This window comes from Gossypium arboreum, chromosome 7 (assembly GCF_025698485.1).
Source record: "Gossypium arboreum isolate Shixiya-1 chromosome 7, ASM2569848v2, whole genome shotgun sequence".
In the NCBI taxonomy this organism is placed as follows: domain Eukaryota; kingdom Viridiplantae; phylum Streptophyta; class Magnoliopsida; order Malvales; family Malvaceae; genus Gossypium; species Gossypium arboreum.
The window spans coordinates 10,234,748-10,243,485 of record NC_069076.1 but is presented as its reverse complement, the minus strand read 5'-3'; the positions used below and the strand labels follow the sequence as shown (position 1 = coordinate 10,243,485).

General features: G+C 34.5%; 1 pseudogene; it reads left to right on the top strand.

The window, feature by feature from the left end:
- The first annotated feature begins 4,405 nt into the window (after nt 1-4,405).
- On the top strand, nt 4,406-8,440 carry LOC108487672 (protein argonaute 4A-like; annotated as a pseudogene).
- The last annotated feature ends 298 nt before the right edge of the window (nt 8,441-8,738 follow it).

Below are 8,738 nucleotides of genomic sequence, written 5' to 3'. Positions count from 1 at the left end.
TCATTCCATGTTATCATCTTTAGTAAACCTTTGTTAGAACTTAGGAAGTCATCTTTATTCATTTAAAACATTTGTTTTGAAACATCCCTCGTTGCGGAAGCTTTAATAAAACAGTCTAAGTGATCATGTGTTCAAAAAATACTTTAACTTTTTGAAAACTGAATTTCCTATAACCAGCAAGTATAAATCCATAAAGTAAAATAAATAAATAAATAACCAAATTTAAAACCGAAGTCCCAGAGGGTCCTTAAACTACAACCCAAATAATCAATAATAATCAAATTATAAATCGTAAATTGAAAACCATGAAATCCAAAAATTACTGTGGTCACCGCTGAGTCTTTTGTTGCACCGATCCATCTAAGTCTGGGGATTACCTTGCACATTAAACAAAAAGGGTGAGTTTACGTAAACTCAGTGTGTAATCCTGCAGAAACAAACAAACAATCAGTATTCATAGTGCACAGTTGAACAGTCTTGGGCCTAAGTGTTTTTCAGTATCAGCTGTAATACCTCAATTTTGCCCGGCCTATTGGAAGCCAAGGCATAGTCCAAAATATCAAAAAAATAATAATAAAAGATTTTTTAACGGTCCTTTTACAAATGTTAAAACCCAATAACTCACCTAGACTTAGCCCGTACCAGGCTTAAACCTACCCATTACAAGACCCGTGACCCAACAAACCGTGACCCTACCCAGTAGGCCCACTGTTACTACCCAAAACCCCAAAGCAGTCCTGTAGCCCAAATACACAGATCCATCAGCCAAACTTAACCCAATACCTAACCCAGCCTAACAGATCTAAACCATCCCTACCATTCTGCACCCAAACTCAGAGGCCCAAAATTTAGAAGCATTGGCTAGGGTTAGAAACCCTAGCCCTCTCCTCGCGCCGCAAGCACCAAACGAAGGTCCCCTTTATCTCCGCTGGAGATCTTGTGATTACCTACAAAAAAGGAAGAGAAAACAGCAAAGGAAAGAAGCAAAACACGGCAAGAAATAGGAAAGATTTTTATACCAAATTTGTATCGGTTAACAGTGGCTATAAAGCTCGGATCTAAACATTGTAAAAAGGGGGGAAGTTTTTTTGGTTTTAAACACACATGTACAAACAGTATAGAAGAAATAAAAACTCACGGCAGATCCAAAGGTTTTACTGTTTTCATTCTCTATTATTTCCTTCTATTTTTTTATTTATATATATACATGTATTTTTAATATAACAGACGATCCAAAAATAGATTTGAAAATCAAAGGGAAAACAGTTCATTTTTTAAGTTGTAATACACAAAAATACTTTTTAAAATAAATAGGAGAAGTACTACCTGTGTTTCTGCTGCAAGAGGAAGGATTTTTGGCCTTCCGACCGCCATGTAGGGCGGCGCGTGGGCACATGGAGCGGTGGCCATCGGCCGTTGTTGGAACTCAGGCCAGAGGACTGGGGAGAGGGTTTCAGAATTTTTTTGGTTTTTTTTAACGGGGTGTTAGAAATGAAATTTAAAATTAAAATTTAACTTATATAGGGCCCAGGATCCGACCCGATCCGACCCGGAGGATCCGCGTGTTTTAAGAAAATGGGATATTAATCCCTTTAGTCCTTCCGTCTTTTCATCTTTTAAATTAAGTTTATTGCAATTTTTAATTTTTGTCCACTATTTTTATTTTGGTTTCAATTTGATCCCCGACCCTTTTAAACACAGAATTAAAACGCTGCCGTTTTGGGAATAGGGTGTTTTTCCCAATGAGTCCCTTTCGTTTTACGCGTGTTTTAATTAGGACCTTAATTCAGCTTTATTTTTTCTAAATTCGCCCTGTAATTTTATTGAACTTCAAATCTAACCCTATATATTTATTTTTATTATTATATTTTTTTATATTGTTATTTGTTTTATTTTTAACCTTATTTTTATATTATATATTATATAATTATTTTATTATATATTATTTATATTATTATTATTTATTATATATTATTTTCACAAATTATTATTATTTTACATAATTATTTATATATTATTATTATATTTTTACTTGTATTATATATTATATATTATTTTTTTACATATATACTTTTATATTATATATTATAATTATTTTATTATATATTATTATGTCATTTTTATATTATTATACATTTTATCTATATATTATTATCATTAAAGGTTTTAACTTGTATTATATACTTTATTTATATGTTAATAATTACTTTATTTATATTCTATTATTACACATTTTGAAGATATTATAATATTATAATTTGTATAATACATATATTTCATCATTAATTACTTATTTTATATTATTCTAAACTTATATTTATATATATTATATAATTATTTCATTATAAATATAAATTCTTTTACATATTTGATATTTTATACATTATTTTTCTAAACCAATATATTTTATATTTTATATAATTATTATTCTTATAAATATATTTTTATTATATATTATATTTTAAATTTATTATTAAATATCGCATTTTTTATTATATGCTCATTCTATTTATCAATTGTTTATATTATACATATATTTTTAAAAGTTATGTTTTTATTATTATACAATATTTATTTTTACTTTAGAATTAATGTATTATTGTTATGTTATGTATTTTATATGTCATGTAATATCTTAGACTTTTATAATTTATTTTCAAATGCACATTTTATATATATGTACATTGATATATTGTATTATATGCATCATTTCATTTATTAATCCATTCATGTGTACATTAAATTATTGGGTTGTATATTTTATATTTTATGTAGATTCTATTTATCCATTTTCTATACATGTCATCTATTTTTACTTATACATATTTTACACATTAATATTTACCATGTTTTTTATATTTATTATCTAATGTTTTATTTATGATATATTGTATATAATTAGTGCATTTATTATGTTTTCTTTTGGGTATATTCCTATTTGCTTAGCATGATTATTTTATTATTCCATTTTGCCCTCTATATATAGTGATTGCATTTGTATAAAGTGTTATAATATTTTGTAATATACGTTATTTGAATATCTATGTTTTGTAATACAGAATTGTCACACTAAAAGGTCATTTAAAACAATATTTAAAAATTTTATAAAAATAAAAGCAATGCTTGATGTTTGGAAACTTCGAGAAAGGTAGTGCCCTAACTTACTGGGTTGCCACTTTTCTCGTTGAGTTCAAATAGTCAAGCACCTTTTTAAAATTTTTTAAAGGATTTCAAAATACGAGCAACTGTCTTGAAATTTCAAAGCGTTATGTCCAAACTTACTGGATATGATGTTTTGACGTCTCAAGATAGGGATTTTCAAAAATGGTTAACTTAGTCTCGAATGTCTTAAAATAGTGCGTCCTAACTTATTGGATGTAATATTTTGATTCATTTGATACAAGTGAACCCTAATTTTCAAAATCAAAATATTTTAAAGAGGATTACATCTTAAATTTTTGTTAAATTTCTGACATTAAGGACATTTTGATAATCAATTAGGTACCAATTTTTGGGCGTTACGAGGGTGCTAACCCTTCCTCGTACGTAACCGGCTCCCGAACCCGTTTTCTGATTTCGTAGACCAAAACTAATGATTTTAAAACAAAATGTTTTAAAGGTGATCCAATCACACCTAAAAAGATTGGTGGCGACTCCCGTTTTCATTTTTAAAGTCGAACCCCGTTTTTTTAAAACCTCTTAAAAAATGTTTTGACAGCTTGGCGACTCCACTGGGGACAATAAGTGAGCCAAGCCGTATAATTGATTACCCTTTGTCTTAACGTCGGAAATTTAAAAAGTTTTAAGAATTCAATCCTTTTGCATCACATGTGTTTAAATTACTACTGCATATGTTTGTTATATTTTGGCACACATTGTATTTACATGACCATTTTGGTTGCACCCTTAAGTGGGAGTGAGAAACTACGCCTTCGTGAGGTTTTCACCTCCGTGCAGGATAGTGGATCACTTTCGGGATTCCTCTGTACCTATGTCTTCGTGAGATTTTCATCTCCGTGCAGCCATAGGGAAATGTGTCCCCCTGAATTGAACTCAATTCGAATGAGCCTATAATGGGTGAGGATCGAGGAATCTGCTGGTTCAGGTACCTCAACTTTAGAACTAAACCACATATAGAAGGACCGTAAGAGCTCAACCTAGATAGAATTATACCGTAATTATTACCCTTGCAGGTTATCTTTGAGTTTATTGTTATCATCTGATACTAACTATTTCCTTTCTTTTGTTGCATACCATTTCGCATTTAAAAGGTATCGATTTTTGGTCAGTTTCTAAGTTAGAGAGTTTTATTATGGAGAACAGACTTCTTGATAGAGTGGAAGACAACGTTAACGTCCATATATGGTCAGAGTAAACTTAGTTAGTAAAGGAAAATAGTCTAGCCATGGGATATGTGTCAGAGCTGTCAGACTACATTCATATCAGCGTCACAAAGGATAATCAACATGAGTTAAAGGAAATATGGGATCAATGGGGTAGCGAAGCCAAGTAGTTGTTCTACAACAACCATGGGGACTTGCAGCACTTGCTTAACTTAGGAATAGACGAGAATTTGTTTCGGGCCATCACTCAGTATTGGAATCATGGATACAGTTGCTCTACGTTTGGAAAAGCCGATATGGTACCCGTGGTGGAGGAATATTCAGTTTTGTGGCGTTGTCCTATGATTCAAGTTGATAAAGTTTACTCAAGGGCTGACTGTATTCCAACTTTTGTGAGGAAGTTGATGAACGTCATGGGGAGAGGGAGTGAGCTAAAATGGAAAGAGCAGGAGGGAAAAGGGGCAGTCTTGGAATTCCTGCCTCTTCCACCACTGGTGCGTCTTGATGTTGTTTCCAATCAAAGCAGAATTGGATACGAGGAAGATTGTTCGACACCCTATGGCAAGGCGTGCTGCAGGAACTAAAGGGCAGAAGGTAATGTACTCACCAATCATTTCAAGGTGAACAAGAAGAGTACTGATGGACATTTCCACCATTACAACATTTCTCTTTCATATGAAGATGGTCGATGGTAAGAGTGTTGGAAGAAAAGTGATTGACAGAATGCATGGACCTACAAAGGTGAGTTGGATGGAAAGAATTGTGCCTATGATGGTAAAAGGCTTATTTATTATAGGACCAAACAACAAGCATGAGTTTACTATGTTGCACTTATCAGAGACAATGGAAATGCAAGCCCTGATGGTCTATCAAAATGGACGCAAAAGAATGAGATTAAAGAAGACCATATCATTTAAAGACCTCTAAAGTGGAGATTAACTATGCTGAGAAGATACCCATGTAAGCATTTCAAAATGCTTTGCATGGACAGGAATCTGAAAGTTCTCAAGAAACACTAAAGGTGCTGGATATCATTTTAAGGTAGCATGTTAAGCAAGAATGCCTACTTGTTTGCCAAACTTTCTTTCAAGATAATCAAAACAACTTCACAGACGTTGGAAGAGGTGTCCATCGCATGGGTGAAGCCATAGCTCAAATTCGGGATGGTAGTAGATCATTTACGGACCATGAAGGTACAAGCTGATACATTGAGCACGAAATACAAGCTACAGTCAGATCATGGTCAAGAGTTAGCTTTGTTGTGTTAAAACTTTGGGCCATAGGACGAAGGCGTATTTGTAATCCATTTATATGTAAAGATATTCTTTTTCTAAATAAGTTTTCTAAATGAAATTGAGTCGAGATCGATACCTTTTTGTATTCATGCATTTCCATTACATCAAATCGCATCATATGTATTTAAGTCCATAAAAAGACCCTAATTAAGCAAAAATTATTTCAGAGAGTTAATCGGGGATATGGAACAAAGGTTGGAGAGATTGGAGCAAAGGCAAATACAGATGCAAGGGCAGTTGACCAAAATTCAACAAGATATACGTGATCAATTGTTGGAGCTTCAAAGAAATATAATTGGCCAGCTGAGACAACTACTAGTCGAAGGGCTTGAAAAGAGGAAAAGCCCAGTGGTCAACACTGAAGATGATAATGAGGTCATCGTTTATTCCCCAAATTTTACTCCAATAGGGGGTCCAGACTCAACTGGACACACATCCGCGAGAGATACCAGTTACTATCAAACCCCAATAGCATCAAGCCGGTATGTTCGGACCAGTAAATAATTCAGTAGGCTCAGGTTCTAATTCGGGGAGCAATTCAGCCAGTCTTATTGTCATTAGAGAAGTAAGGAAGGCCAGTGTGGAGTGTCTGAAACACTGCGAAGCTCTTAAAAAGCAAGAGTGGAGCTCCCGATACAATGCCTCGAGGGCAATGACGAGAAAAGAAAATGAGGTGAAGTTGTTGACTGTAAGATAACCAAGAATGTCAACTACTAGCCATCAGGTTCCTCAAAAGCAAGAATCCAATCCGAGACTGAATCCTGAAAAGCTTCCCTTTACGTCAATTCCAGTGTCGTATAATGAGCTATATCATAGATTATTTGACGCACATGTAGTGTCCCCATTTTACATAGAACCGTTGCAGCCCCCATACCCCAAATGGTAGGATTTGAACGCTCAAAGTGAGTATCATGCGGGACGCACAGGACACTCAATTGAGAATTGCACTGCCTTTAAAAATATGATCAAAAAACTCATTAAAATAGGTGTTATAAGCTTTGATCATCCCTCTGGGGCAGAGAATTTATTACGTAATCATTTAGATGGGGAGGGGAATTCCATGATGGAAAGGGGCATGGGATCCAAGAATGCGCCAAGTTTCAGGGCTTTTGAGCAGGACTTGATGTTGGGGAATCTGAATAACGTATCCGAAGAGGAAACCAAGGAATAAAACTGGTGAGCCCTTGCACATTTGGGACTATTTTGAACAATGAAATTGTGGAAGTGATCCTTGTATTTTAAAGTTAATTTAGAGTAATGTTCAGAACACACTTGTTGTTTTAAAGCCTAGAAACCATAAGATTTCATTTGTGAAATAGGCTCATGTTTGGACATTGTTGTTTCAATAAAACATATATTTCATGATTAATTTGAGCAATTGTTCCCTTATTTTTTCTTCATTCATAACGTAAATAGTTATTCTTGAATTCATTTATTCCTTGTATATTCTTTTGTGCCTATCGAAGATCCCTAGATATCAATGACAAGGGCAACGATACTACAGATTCAGAGTTCCTTTTGAGCGCTACATGTGTTTAGAGGAATCTCAGTACTCTGAAGATGACAGAGATTGCGATTTGTTTCTAAATTTGTTGAAAATGGTAAAGCAAGAAGAGAAATAAATTCTACCCCATGAAGAGGGGGTAAAAGATATAGCCTCAGAAGAAAGGAAAGGCTGTAAGTTGGAACAAAGCTAGTTTTCCTGTACCTCACATTGATGCCTTGGTGGACAATAGTACTGGATACTCGGAGCCCCGCAGTTCCTTCTTTGTTTGCTTCTCGATAAGAAAAACTCTGATTTTTATGGGCCATGGAAGCAGAACAATCTGTCTGAGTATGGCATCGTGACTCAGTGTATGGCACTAATTTGGGTGAAGGATTAGTGCTTTACAAATCTGCTTCTAAAAATCAATACAAAGCTTGGAGGACTAAATTCTATGTTAGTAATTGAGCAAACACCTTCAATTCCAGTTGTTTCAAAGGTTCCAACTATCATCCTTGGAATGGATGCATTATTTGGCTCTCCTGAGCAGTCTGATATACCGTCAATAACTGCAGTGGTTAGTTTCATGAAGTGGCCATTGATTTCCAGTTATAGGGCATCAGGCCATACACAGTCTCTAAAGCTTGAAATGATAGATTCTCTCTTCAAACCAGTTTCTGACAAAGTGGATGAGGGTATCGTTAGGAAAGCTTTCTTAGACTTCTATACAAGTTTAGGGAAAAGAAAGCCTGATCAAATTATCATATTCAGGGATGGAGTTAGCAAGTCACAGTTCAATCAAGTATTGAACATTGAGTTGGATCAAGTAATTGAGGCTTGCAAATTTCTTGATAAGAGTTGAAACCCCAAGTTTGTGGTCATTGTGGCACAAAAAAATCATTATACTAAGTTTTTTCAGCAGGGATCTCTTGACAATGTCTCACCTGGAACCATTATAGACAATAAAATCTGTCATCCTAGGAACAATGACTTCTATCTTTGTGCCCATACTGGAATGATTAGAACCACAAGACCTACTCATTATCATGTTCTCTTAGGTTAGATTGGGTTTTTGGCTGATGATCTATAGGAGCTAGTCCATGCTATATCAAAGAAACGCCACAGACATATCTGTTGTGGCCCCTATTCGCTGAGCTCATTTGGTAACTTCACAGTTAGAGCAGTTTATAAAGCTTAAAGATACTTGAGAAACATCATCAAGCCATGGTGGAATGACAACTCCGGGAGCGATTTCTGTACTTCAGCTTCCCAGAATGAAAGATAATGTCAGCAGCTCCATTGAACTATTTTTTATATAGAGCTTCTGGATTTTAGCTACTATTCGCTTTCTTTGTTTGACAAACGTCAGCCCGGATTTTTGCTGGGGTAAAAGAATTTCATGAGGGGGAACTTGTGCTACAAGAGATTCTTCCCATGCAAAGGATTTTAAAGGGAAATTGATACCAAATGGGAAAGACCATAGATTTTGAAAAAGCCTCCTCTAGTGGTGCGAAAGATTTACCTAATACAGTGAATTCAGACTCAATTAAGGAGTATTTTGTCTAAAAATGAAGGGAAGCCAAAGTGAAAACCCGAAAAGGGCACTTTGAGACTTCT